The 21395-nt window shown below is 43.4% G+C and overlaps 1 protein-coding gene across 3 annotated transcripts in view; it reads left to right on the forward strand.

The window, feature by feature from the left end:
* Positions 1-21395, forward strand: part of PTPRF (protein tyrosine phosphatase receptor type F) — a 382739-nt gene that overhangs the window by 84001 nt on the left and 277343 nt on the right. For all 3 annotated transcript variants that reach the window (XM_065657671.1, XM_065657672.1, XM_065657673.1), the window contains exon 2: positions 7388-7468. The gene's annotated coding sequence lies outside the window, so the exon portion shown is untranslated. The remainder of the gene's footprint in view (positions 1-7387; positions 7469-21395) is intronic.

A 21395-nucleotide genomic window follows, 5' to 3' on the forward strand; every position in this document is an offset into this window, starting at 1 on the left:
TTTTTTTTTTTTTTTTTTTTTTTTTTAATGAGGAAAGCTATGGAAGATTAGACAAAGTGTGTTTATTTCAGTAGTTTTGCTTTGGCTAAAAAAGTCTTGGGTGTTGACGGTCTTTTGGATGGTATCGAGTGCTCATCTGCCTTCCATCTCAAAGGGATCTGCAACCAGAAAGGTCATTAGCACATCAGGACATAAATGCTTCGTGCGTCTCTCTGGTTATGCTGGGTCTTTATCACTTAAGCCAAGCATGAAATGCCAACTCCTCCAGCTCTAGAAATACTCATATGACTCAGTATGGTAAAGGACCTTGCAAAAATTTGCCCAGTGGTGCCAAAAGAAAGGACATGTTGTTTCTGCCGTGGTGTTGTATGCTTTCTTACTTCCTTAGTGTGTGAGGATGCTGTGTTAGATGGCTTGGAAGCTCCAAGGCTGTTGCTGGCGTTCTTGCTGCAGTAGGCAGGAGCAGGGTTTCTTCTCAGCCACATACCTGGGATTTTTTGAATGCAGCCCTTTTGGGCACTTCTGAAGCACGTGGGATTCCTCTGCACAATCATGGCTTGGTTCTCCACAGTCTGACTAGCCCTTCATTTGAATCATGCATTTTGTTGTCTTTCGTGTTTTGTAGACATTGAGGTCTGAAGTGATTGCTGAGCTGAGAGCTCCCTTGTGACCCAGAATTACATTTTCCGTAGAGATAAACTGCCACTTGAAATCATAAAAGGTGTTTTTGTTTTTGTTTTTTTTTTTTTTTAAATTGTTCTGTCCTTCTGCCCAGTTCTGTTTTGCACTTGGAGAAGCCATGATATTCTTTAGATATCCGTGGAGTTCTTGGATAAATTAATTTACAATTTGGAAAACAAACTCACTTTGTGCTGTAGTATCAAAACAAAAGAAGCCTCAACACTAACTCTGTCTGCATAGCTAAGACCAGTGTAGCTCAGATATGTGCAAATCAACTGTTTCTTCATCTTCTTAAATGAGTTTTCTCACTGATATGCAGAATATAAGATTGGTTCTTTATTGTACAATATACAATTTCTGCAAGCCAGATACTCACCAAAGGTAACATTAGACACTGAGCAAATAATTGTTTCCTGTCACACTGCATTAGTAACTGGGAAGAAAGTGTTTCCTAATTTGTACTTGTGCAGAACTAAATATAGCTCCAGTGAAGCTTAACTTCAGCTTCAGCCATTCAAGTCCCTGAGAAATTCAGTACTGTGTTTGCCAGTCACGGGGAAAATGACTAGACATTCTTGCATGCTTCTTGCTCTCCCACTTTTGAGTTTTATAATCATAGGAACTCGAACGTGAGGCTGGCCAAACTCTCAGAAAATCCTGATGGTCCTGGGCTGTTGCTCTCTGCAGGCGCTATTGCAGAAATTTTTAATTTTTTTTCCATTAGGAGTTTTAGGATAGCAAACCCTGGCCGCAACTCCTCCATTCGATATTGGACCAAGTTAAATTGCCCCGTAGTTATGTTTTCCAGCAAAAACTGCTCTGATTCACCTTAAATCTGTTATTTATACTTGTTCTACTCTGTAGTTCTGTAGAACTGATGGCATGATGCATAAGATCTTAAAAAAACCTGTTAAGTATTCAGATTGGACTGTACCAGTGCAATCACGCTGTGTACCTGGGAAGAAGAATCTGATGTTGTAGAAAAGTGTGTTGAATAGATTGTGTCTCCTCCCTGAGAAAAGTACAAGCTGACATCTCTGCCTTGGTATTAAGTCTGTCAGCTGTGGGATAACAACCTTCGTGCTCCATCTGCCCCAAAAAGGCAGCAGCTTCCTGAGGCAACGGAATGCCACATGCTGGGCTTTGGAGCTTGAGTCCTTTTCTTTTGGCTGGCATCTCTGAGGAGGATGCTTTGAGTTCATATAAAGGGTGGGTGTCACGAGGATGGAGCCAGGCTCTTCTCGGTGACAACCAACAGTAAGATAAGGGGTAATGGGTTCAAGCTGGAACACAAGAGGTTCCACTTAAATTTGAGAAGAAACTTCTTCTCAGTGAGGGTGACGGAACACTGGAACAGGCTGCCCAGGGAGGTTGTGGAGTCTCCTTCTCTGGAGACATTCAAAACCCGCCTGGACGCCTTCCTGTGTAACCTCACCTAGGTGTTCCTGCCCTGGCAGGGGGATTGGACTAGATGATCTTTCGAGGTCCTTTCCAATCCCTAACTTTCTGTGATTCTGTGATATCTTTTGAGGGGGCCAGGTGTGAACCCTGACTGAAGAAGTTAGTCCCATACGTTTTTTTCATTTGTTTGAATTTGCCGAGATAAGCTTATCCTCCCCAGTGTCTCTGCGTGACAGCGAGCAGGATGAGTGTGGTTTAGAGGTCTGAGGGATTTTACATCCAGGCTTCATAGAGAGACCAGGACAGTACTTACTCATTCACGTGTGTCACTTCTTCAACCATAAGTGTGCTACCAACTTGTTCATTTTATCAGTGCTCTGCCCAACTTTCTCATGTTATGGGTGACACATATAATTAGGAGGAGGAGGGGACATGTTTACAGTTGCTATTGAGGAGGAGGAGTCCTGTGTACCTGGCATTGGCTGTCTGCCCGCACCTGTACCTGTCACCTTCAGAGAGATCCTTTGAGAAAGTAATCTAAAGAAATCCAAAGAAAATTGCTTAGGTTTGTAACAGCTTTCCTCTTGGCAGGCGAATATTTATTTATACTGTAGGATGTGACAGGCAATTCCTTGTGCCTCGGCTCTGTCTAAAATGTGAGCAATCGCAGGAAACACGAGCGATTGCATTAGAAACTTTCCGTCCTCTGGTGAGGAGAGTGTTTGAGCTTGAACTCTACCCTCACTGAGATCTTTGAAGTTTGGATCTTTAAACCCCTTCTCCACTCCAAAAGACCTACCAGCGCAGTTGTCATCCTTCCCGTCTGAGACGGGCTGGACCAGGCTCCCTTCAGAGTCCATTAAAGCTGCTCATTTCATCCTCCAGAGAGGTCGGCAGAGAAAGACATAAGTAAGTAATTATTCCCTGCCTCTCCTCCCAGGAGCTGAGAGCGCTGTGGAAGTTGGAACATCATTAAATCTTTGCGCAGCGCGGCAGGGCTGGAAGCCTCCGCAGCCAAGGAGCCTCGTGGCATGCGACGGAGGGGAGGGCTGAGTAACAGGTGGTATTTAGAAACTAATTAATATTTATGAATAACAATGCACTATTGGTAAGAAAACAAATCAGGCTGTGTGTGAATATTTATGGTGATGACTTTCAACACTGCTCGGGTTGTGCAGTACTGTGTCTCCTCTTGTGTCACAACATTTCACACTGGGGTAGAAACCTCCTCTGCTGTGCGGAGCCGTGCTGCGGGGCTCAGCCAGCCGAGCTGCTCCGTCGAGTGTACGCGTTCAGAAGAGTATTCTCACCGGGTTGATATTAGTGGGCCACTAGGTCCCCCACATTTTAAATACCCTTTGCTGGTGGAGTAAGCCATGCAATTTAGCTTGAGATTTCATCCCATTAAGAGCAGAGCCATGCACAGAGATAATGCTATGTTTGAAGAGAAAGCAGGTGTTAAAGGTTGTTCTCCCTCTTAATGTTGTGTGCGAGTTTTTTAGAGTAGATCAAACTTGCCTAATGTAATCTTCATAATGCTTTCATTTAAAAATGCTCCCTGTGGTTTGTATTTGTGGAACTGAAAGAGCAGAATCTACTTTGTAGCTTGGTGGGGCGGGGTGTTCGATTGAACGAATGTTCACACTGTCATTTGGGAAAGATAATAGGTTTTTAACCTCTGTCAGTGTCAGGCTGAGGTATTTATGGAGCTCTATTAAAGCTGTGCCTAGGCAGCTAACCTTGTGATGCAGGTTTTTCACAATTTGCCATTTTCTTGTGATAAGTTACAGCTTTTCTTGGCCTCTCACAGTGCGTCTTGCTGTGTCAGCCAGCATGGGAGCTTACCGAGAAACGAGGAATTCCTCGCTGTTGTCAATGCTGCATGAAATGCTCATGGCTACTGATATTGTCTGTTCAGTAAACACTGTCACGTAGATTTAAAAAGCAACCTTGAAGAGTTTCAGAAAATACTCTTCTGGGTTTGACACACAGAAACTGGCAGAAACCGTGGTGGGTTTGGTTGCAGAGGTTTCCAGGTGCAGATGCTGAGCCCTTTTTTCTTGCCACCCTCGAGTTTAACTTGAGGAGGGGGGAAGCTGTGTATAATTCGGTGTGTCTCTTTAGACAGCCTAAATTAGCATGATGGAGACTGCAGCGTGCTTCACGGGGACGGTTATCTCCAGTGAACTGCCATTACACCTTTTGTCACTGCTGATTAAGTTTTTTTGTTAATGTTTAATCCTCCAAAGCAAATGCCTAATGTTTATATTGCCCTTTCCCTGTATAAGCAGAACCTCTGTTTTATAAAGTTGGCTGCTACATCCAAAACTGAATCAGTGTAAAATTTTAAATATACGTGTCAGACAAACAGATGCAAAGAAATTCAGAGCATAAACGATCACTGTGCTCAAGTCCTGTTGTGGCAGGGGCTTCCAGGGGTCTCAAATTGCATATTAAACAGTGCTTGGTATAGCTGAGAGTATATTCTGTCGTCATCTTAAAATTCTTTTGCTTTCTGTCTCAATATTGCCAGTGTAGAAAAGATACTTTGTGTGTGGTGTGTTTCCCCTTCATTTTCTAGTTGTGGTGCCACTGTGGTGTAGCTGAGAATAGTTGACTTCAACTGCCCCTACTATGCAAATGCAAAATCTGCTTAGGCTTTTGTGGGACAAAGGAGTTTTTAGTGAAATATATGCATGCGTACCATGGATGACTGCAACTATGTGTGTTGGAACTATAGGAAATTCCATAGGGTTTCCAAAGAATAAATTTAAAAGAAATGAATAAAAAGCGATGCAACAATTAGCAGCAGAGACTGATATGTTTAAGGGAGGATATTAATTTAAACTGTTGTCTTACAGAAATTTCAAGTATTTTTATACATTTAATAAAGAGTTGCCATTTAAGTAGCTTAAGTATCCTTCTCTGTATACAATGTGTCGTGGGATTTAACAAACCACTTACTGTTGGGTGGATTCCACTCGGATGTGATTGCCATTCTTCATACAAAGACTAGCTGATGAAGAGAGTGAAAAGAGCCAGTACTGTTAGTTGTGGGGGAAGGGAAAAAACAGATTTGTGTGATCTATCTTTATCCACTTACTATGGTTAGTCTTGATGATGGGCATCAACATGGATGTGTACATGCCTAAAAGAGGGCTTTCCTCAAATCCCAGGGAGCCTGGCAGGAGGTGCCAAGCTGCTTCTATTAAATTCTGACCCGAGGGATGGAGACTGACAGTGTGAGACAGTTGCACCTGGGAGCTGGTGACCTGGCACCGAGGGAGAGATGCTGGGGCAAAAAATTGGGTTCCTGCATGAGAGGGGAAAAAAACTTACGACATGTTGTAGACAAGGGAGCTTGCAGGGACCAAAGAAACAGGGACAGCATGGTCAAAGTTATGAAAAGCATATTGAGGAGCATTGTGCGTAGATATTGGCAGGATAAGACCTCCAGGTTTAAAACACGAACATGCTCTGAATGACTGCAGCGAATGCTGCTGGTGTGTGCCAGAAGTAAATATAGTAGAGTAAGCACTGCTACAGAGTCATTGAAGTCAACGCTGCATAACATAAAATTGCATAATATATTTGTTTGTCAAGGTTATTAGAGCACAGTTTTAAATGGATCAGAGTCGTTGGAAAGGTGACTGTATTCTGGTTCCTTGGGTTGGCATTTCCAACAGGTCCCAGGCTGATCTGGCAGCAGAAGGGGTGAGCTTGTCCTTCCCCTCCCACCAGCTCCAGTGCTTCTCCAGCTGCTCATGAGCCGGTTCCACTCGCTGTGCTGTGGGAAGGGACCTGCCCTCTCTCCCCAGAAATAAAAAAAGCCAAGGGACTTTTCTTGTCCTCGTCAGCTCAGGTTGTGAGGGAATGAGAGGAGGTGTCCAGGTGGTGTGGTCAGAGGGCAGGTGGAGTGAGGGGCTGTGGGCGAGCAGGCTGTCTCAGCCCCGTGTCCCACCTGAGCGCTGGAGCGCACCGGCAGCATCCCTCCCCTCTCCCGGCAAGGACGCAGCCAGTACATGATGCAGCAACCATCAGAGACCCGGATTTCAGGGCACTGTCACACTTTCTGAAAGTGTACTGAAACTGTTTACGAAATGAGTACTTTGTAAATGATAAAGACTAAATAATGCATTCTACACATTTGCATAATTTTGAATCGCATATCCGTCTGAGGGCTGTAGTCATTTGGCTCACGTTAGAGAAAACTTAATGGTGTAATCGAGCTCAAGCCGTTGCTTGCCGAGCTGAGTCGACACAGAAGATAGGAGGTATGTTCTTGGGGAGGCTGTGCGTGCTCCCTGTAATGTCCCCGTCCCCGTGGAGCAGTGCCCCAGGGGCTCAGAGCACTGCAGGTAGGACAGATGGGAGGCATGGTCAGGGCTCTGAAGGATCGCGCTGTCTTTCAGAAGGAGCTTGAGACCTGGAGCAATGGAAGTGGGACATTTCTCCATGCTGATAGCATGCCAGGTCATGACATTAGGAGTTATTAGTATGGAAAAAAAAAAACCCCTTTGCTGTGAGCTGGGTGGGATGGAGGGGTTTACCAGCTGGAAATGCTGGAAAAACACATCTTTACTTTGTGCGGTCACAGGGTGACAGTGAGCCGCAAGGATGGCGCCGGGCAGAAGACGGTGAATTGGGGCAAGAGAGGAGGTAGGTAATCTCAGGGATGGAGAGTCTTCTGAGAGCAAACTCCAATAACTTGCTTCTTTTGGGGGGTAAAATGAGCCCTGACAGGGAGGTTGTGTAATCCATTTTATCGTAAGGGAAATAAACTTCAGGGATAAGGAAAAGCTGTTTAAGCTGCTGGATCAATGTTGGCATGAAAACAAATGGATAAAAGCTGTTCAGGAATAGATGTTAGGCTGAAACTTAGAAGTTTTTAACTATTGGAGGAACTCGGTTCTGCAGTAGTTGTTGGATACAGAGGCTGAGGAATAGCATTGTCAGTACATTGGGGTCTGTCGCTGTGGTCGCGGTTTTTCGATGTGGTGCTTTTAAGAGAGGCTGTGAGCGAGTGACCTGCAAAGGAAACAGCTTTCCTGTCTGCATCTGTATGTGGCGGTGGATTGTCACGATGGTGTTGTGTCCAAGTAGGAAAGGGGAAACTGTCCCTTGTTGTCATGGTTTTAAGAGTGTCTGAAAGGACAGATGTGCTGAACTGAACCCCTTCTTCACCAGGATGGCAAATTTGTGTTGTTAAATGAAGTTTTAACCTTTGCTTTATATTTAGTCCGTGAATGTCTCTGCTGTTATAGTTGTCTGTGACACTTATTTTTATGTGTATTTTTTTTTCTAGGTATTTTTATGGCCTCTGTCACAGTGGTGTCTCAGTGTCTCCCAGACATTTATGGATTTATTCTGAGAACGTTCCTGTGAGGTAGGGAAATGTTATCGCCTTCATTTTACAGACTGGGAACTGAGGCACAGGGAGATACATGTTGCAGAAGGGGTCTCTAGCATAGCTGGCAGTCAAACACTGAGTTCCAGCAATTTCTTTATTGTCCTAATCCCTAAGCCCAGCTACCTGTCTTTGTTTGCCTCTTTTCCCTTTTTTTCCCTTTTTTATTTTCTTTCTTTCCTGGTCTGAGTTTTAGTAGAAACAATGCACAGGGCTGGGAGGACCTGTGCAAAGTCCGATTAGGGTTACTAGTGTCCTTTTTTTGACATTGTTACTTATGAGTTGAAATGCCTTTCTAAAAATATCAGCAGATCTGTTTATGTTAAATGATTAACATGTTTAGACTTTCAACAGATAAGCTGTCATGCCTTTTTGAGTCAGTAACTCCTTTATCCTACCTGTCCAGGCTTGTGGCTGTTGAATTCTTACCTTGCCTAAGCTAATGCCATCCCAATCACCTAAAGCAATGCCGAGAATTTCATCATCCATGCAAAGATCTGATTCATGTCAAGACAGGTGTAAAGTTTCTCAAGCACATTTATGTATAATTACTGTTTAACTTTATTTTTCAAAGGTCTTTCCAAGCCAGGTAAAATGTTCAGCTTTGAGCTCTCAGATTCTCCCAGAAATTGGATTTCAGTGCCTGATTAGTGATGCTGATCCTTTTCAAAAATATTGCCAAGTTCCTGACACGTGTGCATGTGCTGAATTACAATTTACATTATAAAATCAAGTGTAATGAATAATAGCTTGAAAAATGTATTTTTTTTCCCTTCAAGTAAGGAATTTTTAAGATGGGTCTCCCTTGAGCCCTTCTTTCCCTTCAAGTTGGTGTTTAAAGTGTGACTCTTACTACTTAAGGAATTTTCTGAGAGCTGCAGCAACATTACAAATTACAAAGACACCAGCAGGCTCTCACAATTAAATATTTTTATTGCATATTAAAATAAGCAACATTATTAAAATGATAATGCTGCAAAGAAATATTTAATGCCGTCTTTCTAATTTCACCATCTGTAAAATACATACATTGGATTACATTTGTGTTCTTTATTAATGTGGATTACATGTCTTTGTGTCCCCAAGAATGAAGTCCTAATGACTCATGAACTGTGTCAAAGTGTATTAAATAAGATTAAAGAGCTGGCCAGTGACCCTAACAGTCAATTAGGCTGTGCATTACTCACCCCCGTATTTGTGGAGCACAAAAGGGAAGCAAAAACTCAAGATGCTGATGCTTGAAACAAACACCATTTCTCTAAAACCAGGAACTGGTCTTGTCGTGTAAGTAGAGATTGAAGCATTTGCAGTCAGTACGTCTTTGCGTATGAGTGTTTGAGAGTTCTGATGGTGTGGTCCTGGGGAGGGGAGAAGAGCCTGCTGTAAAGCTGGAGGAGAGCAAGAGCTTTCGGGCTCAGAGCCTTTTGGAATAGATCCTGCCGTGCATTGGTGATGTTGGGTCGGGCAATGGCAGGGGCGGTAGGAGATGGTGCTCAGGTGGTGGGACGTGCCCTCAGAGTTATTCAAAGGTGTCACAAATGGGAGAGTCATTTTCAGAAACCTCATGTTTCACAGAAGCAGCAGGGCAGGGAAGAACATCTTGGTTTTCTCATAGGTGAGTGCAGGGTTGCCAAGATTGTGTTTTGGATGCAGGCGGGAGTGTGACCAGAAAGGTTCTCGGCTGCAGAACAGAGTTTGAAGACTCCATCCCCATCTCCCACAGCTCAGGAGAGGGGTGATGAGGTGGTGCTGAATCCTCAGAGGTCCAGACCGGTCAGATCCCCCGTTCCCCCCCAGCTCCTCCATCCTTCCCTTGCAGACTCACCTGGCCCGTGGAGTCATCCACGTGGCACCAGGCTGGCGTGGGCTGAGCACATCCCCACGGTGGGTTAACCCAGTGAGATGTGAACCTGGGCACTACCTGAATTACAGGAGAATCTCTGCTGTCTTTAGGACTCTCATTTCTTAGCTCATCATTTGCATGTATTTTTATACTGCCTTCAGAAGAATTTTAAAGCAGTTGTTGGTTGAAGATAGCCACCCGCTGGGAGGTCACTACGTGGTGAGAAAACTGAACCAAGAGCAGTGACATTACACGGGAGCTGACCCGGCAGCTTGGCCATGCTGTTCCTCAGCAAAATAATGATTCTTGAGGGCTTCTCAGTTTTATTGCGCTTCTTTTCTGGTGTGTGCAGCTATGTGTGCTTTCAGCTGACCCTGAGAAGTTTTTGTGTTGTTCTTAACATAAACTCAACTTTTAGGAAAGAAAAGATGACAGACTCGTTCCATACAAACTGTGGCTGAAAGTACAGTTTGAGTGGCATGCAATAACATCTTTTAAAGTAAATCAGGTTTTTTGAACATAAATTGGGCACAATCTCAGTGATCTAGGTCATAGTTTATCTGTAGGGTTTTCTTTTATAATAATTTCCTAAATAAAGTCCAGCTGACAGGGGGAGGCGAGGAGGAGTGGGCAGGGAAACCTGGGAAAAAAAGTGTACTTTTGCTGTTCAGATGAATGGGAGAAAAAAGAAAAGGAGGCCTTTCCAATCATGTCAGGCTGAATCATCAAGGAATGATATTACAGGAGAATCCCTGAAGATAAACTGTAACCTAGATTAGCAGAATACAGATTAAGTTTTCGGGAGTTTGAAGACTGCAGTGCATCCTGAAGCAGTCTTTTGACATTCGTTTAAACTAAAATTATTGTATGGTTACTATTTCAGGTTTATACAAAAATACATAAAGTTTCCATTTGAATGTTGATGTCTTGAAGTTAATAAATTTATTAAGGTGAAGACTACTCGAAAAGATTAAAAAACCTAAACTCATATTTTCCATTTGAACTGGCTATTACTGGGGAAATGGTATATATCTGTGTGATTATGGTTTGGGGGATTTTTATACATGCAACATTACCACTGAAAGCTGGAATTACAGTTAACACTGAGGCTTCTGCATGATTAGTTTTCTGCATTCTGACTTTAAAGTATAAAACAGTTGTCATCAGCTCACGATGCCCTGTTCTAATTCTTTAAATATCTTTATTTTGGAATTTATTTGCATTTTGGAAAATGTGCTGTGATACTGTGTTCTAATTTAAGGGATGCTTTCTGTAATACAGGTTACATATTTCTACAAAAGGTTGTCCCAAAGCCTGTGTGATTCAAAGTGATTTGATTGTGTGTTAATGCCACATTGTCTGGAACATATTAATACTTAATGCAAAACAGTGAGTTACCTGTTACTTTTCACTGTAACACAGTGAACAGTATTTAAATAATAGCCTCAAAAGGGCATTGGCTAAATTCATTGGCATGGCTCAGCATTCTATGGTATGGCTATATATGGTTTTTTGGACTGAGAGTCTTTACAGGTCCTTTTATTGTACAGATGAGTGGAGTGCTTTAATATATTGGTGCCCAAAGGGCACGACCGCTGGGCATTTACCTGGTTTCACATTGTTCCTGTAGGAGAATGTGTGGAGGGCGAGGGGTGGGGTTAAAAGCTCCCAGTTGGGACTAGTAAAATTCACCTCTGCTTTGAAGGTGTATGCTTTAGCTGTCTACAGGGATATATGTTTTCAAAAGCGTATTTATGAAAAACAGTATAAGCAGAAGCTGGAGATGTTACAGGGTTTAACCGTATTTGCAAAATTGAACATGAGCATTATCCCTCTGGTCTTTTCATTTCCTTCCGTATTATATAATCAGCATATTGGTAGGTGGCTTTTGTCACTTCACCTGTTTAATGAATTTATCTCTCGGAGGGTTATGCAATAAAGGTAGAATCACCATAACTGGCAGCGTAACTTTTGTCGTCCCACAGAGTCAGCACTTGCTCGCGCTCTGGCGCAATGGGCTTGGATGGCTGCCACGCCGTGTGTGTGATTTCTGAACCCAAGGCAAGTGCTGAACTCGTTAGAAATACGTGCTGCAGGAGTTAATGTGCATAAGGAGTTTTGGTACTGAGATCTCCTTTGAGGATACATTTCACTCTAATTAACTGGGTTTCGTTCTATCTACCATCACCATAGGCTTGGCTGAAACCAGCCGGTATTGGTTAGACTCCTGGTTTGAAGTAGAGCCCAGTGGGACAGTGGATTAAAAACCAGGCAGTTACGACTGTGGTGGGGTTCCTGGTGCCTGCCCCGGGGCTGCGCCGGGCATCGGCACCGGCTGTGCCGCTCCTGGGCCAGAGTGCCGCACCAAGTGGATGCGCAACCTATTGTCTTCTGGGGCAAAACTCCAAATTTCTGAAGAGGCCTGAAATAATGAGGTTTGACGAGCTGTGATTTAACAGTTGCATGGTACCAAACTCCTCTGATCAAAATAGAGTCTGAATTTTTCCACGAGCAAAATAAGGAACAGCAGCAGAGACGACTTATCAGTATTTCACTGGTCTGGCTTTTCTCTCTGTTCATACCTTCTTTGTATTCATCATTAGCTCAAGGATAATTTCCAAGGATTCTGCTAATTTTGATCTGTTTTTTCAGGGGGAATTCCTGATGGTTCCATTCATAGTAAGGACAAGTACAAGCACACATGGATTGTAAATACTGGGTGGGATTTTTTGGCCTGGCAGTGCTGGTAATCAGGCTTTGTTATTATGTCCAGTAAAGCAGGTTTCACATAAAGCTGATTATAATATTTTGTGAGAGAAAGTTTCCACTGTATCACTCTGGAAGAAAATACAGATCCATATTCAACAGCAGATGCCTGTATTTTGTGTAACGGGAAGAATGTATGGATTTGTTGCATTTTTTGTCACAGCTAGCAAAAGGAAACTGTTGGCTTTTTTTTGCCTTTTTGACTAGCACTATGGTTTTAGTCTTGCAAAAGTATTTTCTAGGTAGGAACACGAGATAAAATGGATTCTGGATTTGAACCCTGAGGGGTGGGGGTGAACCATCACCCAGCAGTTTTTGAGTGTTCGTAATTTCCTGAAAATTGGACCTTTTCAGGTATTTCAGGTTGGGGATACTAGAAGTTGAGGCATTCAAACCACTAACTGCTTTTGAGAATGACAGCCAGGATCTCCATTAAGGTGGCATCTCCTGCCTAGGGGATCACAGAGCAGAGACTGATGTGTCTTTGAGGATGGAAATGGAGCAGTTTAAGTTGCTGTGCTTCAGCTGAGATGTGGTAACAGCACACAACCATGTCTGGTGCATTTTGCTGAAAAACAAAATAGAAATCACAGAGGATGATCTAAAGCTGCCTGGTTTGCTTTGCATAGAAGCAGAGTAGCTATGCTCCTGTAATAAGTTGCCATGTCTCTGCTATGAGGATGGTAATTTCCAGCTGATGAAAGGTAAATTATAGCTAGAACAGGTGGGTGCATTTAAAATCATAATGTGCTTCAAGGTACCTGTCTGTGTTCACAGAGAAGTGGGACTTGCTCTGCTGGTTTGGACCAGTGGTCAGTCTAATTTGGTACCCTACCCCTGGCAATGATCTGTGCTAGATAACTGAGACCATGGTACAGGAAATAATGCATTTGGTTATCAAACATTTTATCTGCTGGGGAAGTGTTGCCTTTTTTTAATGTATCAAACCAAACCAGGCTGGTTAAGTCACTGGAACTGTCCCTTCTAAAATGCAGTTAATTTAGTTTTAAATCTTTCCTTGCAGACAAGGAGTTTATTGCTATTTCTTAATGTTTTTCCCTTCAGACATCTCAGCTGAGGGTTGGTTAAAGCTACATACAGTCTTTAATCTGGCTTGGTTTTTATTTTATTTTTTTTAAATGTTCTTCTGCATCTCCAAAAAGCCAGAGTCATAGTAGATGAATAGTCTGGGGTTTTTTTGCAAACATTATAGCTGAAAGATAAAATACTAAATGAGTTTCATGTAGTTATTGTATTGCTTTGATTATGTCTTCACGTTAATTAAAATTAATTTAAACAAGGTGATAGGAGTAAAGTGCAGAGTAGGAAGAGGATAGATCAGAAAAAGCAGATAAGATAGGTGTATTCAAATAGTCAGAGCCTGATGAAATTTGCCCTAGGGTACATCAGCAACTAGCCAAGCAACCTTTGAACCATTTACAATTATCTTTTAGAAATTGAGAAGAGCAAGAGAGGTCCTGGAGGACTGACAAGGGCAAATGCAGTACCTGCCTTTGAAAAAGGGAGATCCGGGGAATTACAGTCTAGTTAGTCTAACTGCAATGCTTAGAGAATTGGAACAAAATTTTTAATCAGTTTCTAGGAATCTGGAGGGTAAGATGACAATAAGGACGCTGGGGAGCAGTACCTGTGATGTTACCTTGACTTCAGTAACTTTTGTCATAACTTCTTGTGGCATTTCTGTGGAATAGGGAAATATATGGATTTAATTATACAGTAAATAACTGTTTAAAAACCATGTTTGAAAAATAGTTACCTATATAACTTGCTGTGAAAATCATGGGAAGAAGGGGGGGTGTCACGAGGAATTGTGTGAATACACCCCTGTTTGTCTTGGGCTGAGCTTTATTTGCTGTTCTCTTTACTATTGTGGACAAGGGAATACTTACTAAATCTGCAAGTAAGCCCAAACTGAGAGGGGCTCAAGCACTGTGAAGCACAGTTCAGAATTAAATGGCTACGGTAGATTGAAAAACATTTTAAAATCTGCAGCATATAACTTAATGACCTGAAATGAGGAAATACAAAACACTGAGGACATGGCTAGGCTGCACAGCCGTGGCAGAGCGCTTTGGGACGTGTGCTGGATCACCACCTGTGCACAAGCTAACAGGTGCAGAGAGGACAACCTGCATCTGGGGTGTATTAAGAAGACCGTAATTAGAGATGACGGTTCTGCCATGGTCAGTGCTTCTCAGGCCCTATATGTGGAGCTGTGTCCAGCTGCAAGGATGGTACATCAGGGAGTATGGCTTGGCTGAGGGCATCTCTGGATGTAGCTGGGGTCTGGAGTACAGATGAGACGTGAAGGGTGTTGGAGCTGGGTCGGATCAGCCTGTGGATGAGAAGACTGAGAGATTGCTTACTGTCTTGATCAAGGATTGGACAAGAGGTCCTCCCAGTTGAGGATAAGGCTGTAACTTCAATCCCACCGGCATTCAGAAGCATGAGAGAGACATCAACAAGTCAATACAGGTGCCAAAAACTGGAGTGAATTGGGCAGAGGACTCTGTGGCTGGCAGGGGACTGGAGCAGGAGATGTGCGAGTGGTAGCCAAAGGAGCTGTGCTTCCTGAGCCCGGGGTAGGAGGTTCTGAGCATGTCACCCACCCTGAGCAGGTGGTGCAGTGACAGCAGTGTCTGGCACTTCTGGGGCAAGCACAGGGAAGGGAAAAGAGGCAAAGCTCACAGGATGCAGCAAGGGAAGTTCCAAAAGTTCAGCTTGAGAGTGGAAGAGCACTGGAACAAGGGTCCAAAGGGCTTGTGGCACTTCCATCTTTGGAGGTACTCAAAAGTCAGCGGGGCAAGGCTCTGGACAATATGATCTGACTTGAGAGTTAGTCCTGCTTTGAGCAGGGGTTTGGACAAGGGACCCACATATGTCCCTTTCTGCCTGCCTTAATCTGAGGTTCAGTAAACTACTTCCATTCTCCTTTTCTTTAGAGGATGAAATTTGTGAATGATAGGTCTCAGGTCAGTGGCAGTGGCAGGTAATGTTAATCAATGGTTCAGAAGGGCCAGTGTTACTGAAATTGCTTCCCTTGGATTAGTGTCTCTTAATAAAATAAAAACATTTGTTTCCTCAGTCAGGCTTCCAGAGGAAACACCATAATCAACTGTTTAAATTTCTTCAGTTCTTCAGCATTTGTTTTTGTTAGAAACACCAGAGTGTTTTCTAAGATACAGGTGTTTAATTTCATAGCCTTTAAGAACCCTTTGCATCAAGGATTGGATTGGATTGGATTGGGTGCTCAAAGGAGATTGTTGCCTTGTAACATAATAAACATGTACCTAATCAGAGAAGCTGATTGTTTCCCATCACAATAAATAGAAAACATGTGATCAGTGACTTCAGAGTCTATTTCTTCTTAGTGTTTGCAAAATTAATAGTTATGACTTGTAATAGTGATATGCAACCTCCAACCTGCAGTCATTAAATATTAATATACATGGGCTGTGTTTAAAAATCAAGAGTGGCTCTTAAGTAATGAAACGTTAACTCTCTCTTAAGCTCCATCAAATTCTGTAAGGTGACTTCTAGAAGGGGAATGTTTTGCTGTGCGAAGTGGTGGTCTTTTGCATGAACCTTATCAACAATTCAATGCAATTGTTTTTCTGGGTTAGAATATTGAGAGATCGACACTAAGGTTTCTGTTGAGGTCTGATTTAATCACTTTCAAACATAGCCAGGCTGCTTGACAGGTGACCACGTAAAGCGTTGCCAAAGATTAATGGTCTGTCTTGCTCATCTGTCCCCATTTCTTTAATCATGCTGATGGGGGTTTTTTTGGTTTCATTTCTGAACTGGTGCCGTTAAGCTGACAAGGCCACCTTGTTCAGAGGTGCAGCAGTCGAGGGGTTATTTCCCAGGACAGCTGTGGCAGTCTGTAGGGTCACGTAGTTCTGTAGGTGTCCCATCCTGCCTGCTGGGACAGCCCTTCCTGGCACTTGCACTGTGACACGCAGACTTTAGACCACATGTGTAATCTTGGTTAATTGTGTTACGTATTTGTTCTCCTCCTTTAATGTTTGTTAAAGTCTTGTAAATGAAGTTGCTACAGCGTGAAGCTTTATGATGTCCAAGTTTGAAATGATCCAGCTTATCTTGTTGAATTTTTTCCAAGCTGTTTCTTGTGGTGGTTCTGCCGTGCCAGCCAGCACGCAGGAGTGACGTGCGGGGCTTTCTCCCGAGTTTTATTCAATAGTCATTAACTCCAGATGGCAAATACCACTTTATGCTGTTGTAAAACGTATTTTGTTCAATCGAAGTTCTGCTTCACATGCAACAGGGTTGAGTTTTTGGAAAGTTTTCATTTATCTGTTTATCTCAGGAGTGCAAATTATTGGCTTTGCTGGGGTCGGAGGCCCTAACTGATGAGGTGCACTAAGAAGAAGGGCTGATAAAACGTATGCTACAGATGTTATGACAAAAACGTCATATTTTTAGCTGGGTAGCAGAGTGACTGATTGGCTGTAGACATTCCTGACACTCCCTGACAGAAAGGGTTATTTTATCTGAAAACAGTGCAGTTACAGATGAGAGAGCTCCTGAAAAACATCACTCACTTTTACTAGCGACATCCATCACTTCCTAATTATGGGTGCTTTCAGGGGGAGAAGTAAGTTCTTTCCTTTGCTCCTCTGGAGCTTTTCTTGTCGCTGCAGCATAGGGTTAAAGTCAGTCCTTTATGCAGAGGAAGAGGGACCTGTGGATTAAATTAATGCACACAGGTGACTGTATGTGTTAGATGGGTATCACGCTGTTACAGGAATGGCAATAGCCAGTGACTGTGGAGAATGAATAACTCTTTGTAGCCTAACTACCTGCTTTGAAGCACAGAAGATCTGTTAAACTTTTTTTGTTTGGAAGTCTGGAGTTTTCATTGTCCTTTGAAAAGATGAATCGGATCAGAGCAAGTCACAAGTCAAGAGAGAAATCGGTGATATTTGTTCAGAAACAGGAGTCTCCGCATCTCGGTTTTCCAACCCATACGCTTATTCTTGGTGGCAGGAGCGTGGCTCCCCTGGACTGTCCAGGAGTCCTCGCCCCTCTGGATGTCCCTGGAGCTGCTGTGGCCATGGCACCTTCTTCTCCAGCCCGTGTCTCCGAGTGCAGGAGAGGGCAGGAGCCTCCCGCGCCTCCTGGCCACCGCGGCGGCTCCTTGCAGAGCCCCGTGTGCCACAGGGACTGGGCTACAGACACTGCCGGGACAGAAACGCAAGTGGAGTGTTTCCAAAATGCTGAATTGGCCTTTTTCCTGTTGAACTTGTTGGTCCTGGCACCATACTTTACACTTTTTCAGAAAGCCATATACATTTTCAATGCAGTCCCCAGTGCTACTGCCTAGAGATCCGGTGCCAATTCCAAACCCTTTGCTGCTTCCTGGCATCAGAGCGGATGTTAGTGGCTACATCCATTGTACAGTGGCCTAATTGATTGGAAATAATAATGTCTTAGGGAGCCCTTTGCACAGCCGGGTATCTTACACTCCAGTTTGCTTCAGCCCACCTTCTGTGCAGGGCTCAGATTTTTCTGAGCTCTTAAGGAATTTATTTTCCTTTGCAATACTAAATAATTCTCTTCTCACAGTCTTTACAGCAAGAGCAGGGCAGGAGATTTACTTTCTTTGTGCTATTGTTTACATAAAGATAAAAATAACAGTTGGTCCAAGTATTGTTTGTTTTTATGTATGGATGTGCAGTGTGCTCCACCCGTGAGTGTGCCTCTGCCTAAATTTCTTTGTGTTTACCTCGTGTGGCCGGTTGATCAGACCGCAGGAATGGAGACGCTGTGGATACCATGGCGATAGGGTCAGCGTGGGTGCCTGTGTGCATGGTGTGGTCAGGCAGGAATAAATGAGCATTTTCAAAATTGTTGTTTAACTCAAATGACTCTGCAGATGGTGAAATATTTACAGTTGCTGAAGTGCTCCGTGCTGCCCTGTGCTGCCTTTTTCCCTTTGAAGAGTAGGTGCCTTGCAGCCCTTCCCTGGCTGCCAGTAATTGCAATAATTAAACACACCTGGTAATGACAACAGACCTGATGCACCTTCTGCTGCTGAGGACACTGACATCCTGAGGTTGGGAGAGCCCGTTGCTGTTTCATAGGAGCCCTCAGTTTAATTGCAGGCTCAAGGTTAAAACCACAGTCCATAGATGAGGTGGGAGTGGATGGCTCTGTTCCCTGAGTACATCCCTGTCTTCCTTCTGGGGAGTGGAAGTAGGACAGCCAATGTCCTGCTGAACTGCACTGGTATTTCATTGTTTCACTTTTGTCCTCGTTTTTGTACCACTAAAGCAGGGCATCTTTGCAAGAAGACCCAAAGGTATTCTGATAGAAAGAGGGGAGTGCAAATGAGATGAAGGTAATACAAAACAAAAAGTGAGGGCTTGGTGATGCTGCCATCCCCAGACCTGCCAACGCTTCAGCGGCCAGCACGCCAGGCGCTGGTTGTGGACGAGCATTGCCCGTGGGTTGGAGCGTCAGAGTTCTGGAAGCAGCTCTGGACATAGAAGACCTTGAGTAAAAATGCCAAATGTTACTAAAGTTCTAGAGAAGTGAGTTGCACTGATTGAAAAATTTATCTTTTCCTGAAAGTATGAGTCAAAGTTTCGTTTACTAGAGCAAAAAAAAAATCATCACCCCAAAACCTGAAATACCCCATACCCACTCTTTTGAGATCTGAAAGGCTGAAATGGATCATTATCCATCAACTCCCCAAAGACTAATTTGTGGGGAAGGTGATGCCAGAGCAGAGGCTTTTGCAGGGGAAGTGTGGGAGAGCCCATCTGTCAATATTGTTCTTGCTGCTTTTCCAGTGCTTTTACAAATTGATACTCTGGGAGTTGTCTGTGCTGCAGGTAAAGCCTGTTTAAGGCCCTTGTGTGCTGATATTTTATTGAAGTGAGACACGAACACTCCAGGGGAAAGTGGCATTGCGAGATAAAGGGCTCTGATACGTGCGTATAGCTTAAATGTCATTTTACAAAAAAGATATAAAGCAGATGTTAATTGTAAAACTGTACTTCGTGTACATTGTTTATTAAAATTATTTCATCTAATTCAGGGTATCTAAACACATAGAACTGTTGTGTTTATCCATCCTAAAAACGTTTCTTTGAAATGGTTTTGTGATTATGTAAATACATAGTTTTAACAGAAGAGAGAGTAGATTTAGTAGTCTCTGATTAGAGAGAATATTTTCTTCCAAGATGAAGAGTCTGAAGTAACAGTCAATTTTATCATTCATTTTGAAGGAGAGAATTGCAGGTACACATTTACTTCAAGCATTAGATAAGCAGTCTGACTGGAAAAGCAGTTTTAATCTGTTTTAATGATGTTTTTCCAATATGAAAGGGGCCAAGAGATGCATAAGTCTAAAGGTCTACTGGTAATTGTTGAAGTGATGGGAGTTGTTTACAGAACATACAGTGACTGGATGGTTGCCTCTTGCTAAAAGCGTATATGTGACCTTTGTTCTTGATTTAAAGTATAATTAAGGAATACGTGCCTCTGTGTATTTAAAAACAATAAAACCATCCCATTTGCAGACTGTGAGGTATTTAGGGATGGCAGATACGGATGATGCATTTCATCGAGTGCTGGTGTTAACTGCTTTGTTATTTACTGATATTGTGATGCCTTTCTCCCATGCAGTTATAATGAGGCCAAATCAAATCTTTTATTAAGCGTTACTCATATGAGTGAGGTAATGGCTTCTTATCTATGTAGGTAAAACTCTCCTGTTTTCCAGGTGATCCCAAACAAAAAAGAAGAAATCCTGTCCTGGCCTGCCTTTTGCCTACAGTGCATGCCAAGACTTTTGCAGGCTTGTTATGGAGATATTAAATAGACTTTGCTTTTTGTCTTGCTCTGCTGTTAAGGCCACATGCTTTTAACATGTATGCAGCTGTAGGAAGCTCAGAGAGGAAAAACAGTAGGCAATTCACTTCTGAAATCCTTCAAGACTGACTCTGAATTCTTTATATTGTTCCTTAATGCCTGATATTTCTGGGACTGTCAGGGTTAATGCTGGTCACTCTGTGACAGACCATCTTTCTTAATCTTTTGGTTCGAAATGTTACAGTGGAAGGTTTTTGCTGCTCTCGGGTTTGATGGTATGTGCCTGCAGCCCCCTTCTTAGGGTGGGAGACGAGGAACTGTGTGACATGTGGCAGTGACGGGTTTAAAAGGAGCAGCTGGGAGCTGCTTGGAAGAGTGGAAAGTGAAAATCTCGTGCTCTTGGGTGCATTTCACAAACCTGTGCTGTTAGTCTGGGGTCTGTCTGTAGGAGAGAAGCTCTCTCCCTGTGCCCAGGGCAGGTGTGAAAACTGCTAGCAGGGCACTGGGGCTGGCAGGTCCCTGGTGCTCCCCATCCCACCTTGCCTCTCTCGTCTCTCCCTGTGCCCAGCTTGCTGCCGACCCCTGCCTGGAGGGACGTTTTGCCCTCCGTGTTAACTCGAGTTGTCTCTCTTTACTCCCCAGCAGAAGCACCAGGGCCATGCGGATGTGTTTGATGGGGAAGGGTGTTCACTGCTGCTCAGACGCTGGGGTGCTGCCCATGCTTGGTGCTTGGGCAGGGTGGGCATGTGGGAAAAGTGCTGGTGAAACATCCCCATCCTCAGCCCAGGGCTTGCCAGCGCTGTGCTGGCTCTGCAACAGCTGGACTGTGGCGACCCACAGTCTAGTTGAGACAGGATTTCTTTGTCACAATAGAATTAACATAAATATTTCTAATAACGTGTGTATGTGTGTAAATAGGTATTTATTTAGCAGCTGCAGTGTTTGGACCACAAGCTGTGAAGGGAGTAATGTAACACCTTTTAAGCAGAGGAGGCAAGCAAGGGAAATTTCCTAATTTAACCTCTTTCAGCTGGATTGTGAAATGTGATAAACAGCTGCCTTGGAGTATGGGCGGAAAAGGGCATCCCTAAACAGGGGGAGAATACGTGAAAATTCATACCCCCTCTCAGTCCTCTTACAGCAGAATGTCAGCTGGAAAGAAACCTGAGCTATTTGTAAGAGATTAAGCAAAAAAGTTATGAGGAGTGGGGATTTTTTTTCACCATTCATACAGCCACGGTTAGCTAATGACATGAGGAAAGGCGTCTGGTATGAAAATGTCTGTTTTTTCGTTGCGAGGAAGGAACTCAAGATCCACTGTCAGTACTGTGCACAAGCTGTGGTGCAAACCTTCCTTTCCGAGGGTTGGTAATAATTAGAAAATTGACAACTTCAAGAGAATTGATTAAAGAGGAAATTTTTTTTCTTTTTTTT

Source organism: Caloenas nicobarica, chromosome Z (assembly GCF_036013445.1).
Source record: "Caloenas nicobarica isolate bCalNic1 chromosome Z, bCalNic1.hap1, whole genome shotgun sequence".
Taxonomy (NCBI): domain Eukaryota; kingdom Metazoa; phylum Chordata; class Aves; order Columbiformes; family Columbidae; genus Caloenas; species Caloenas nicobarica.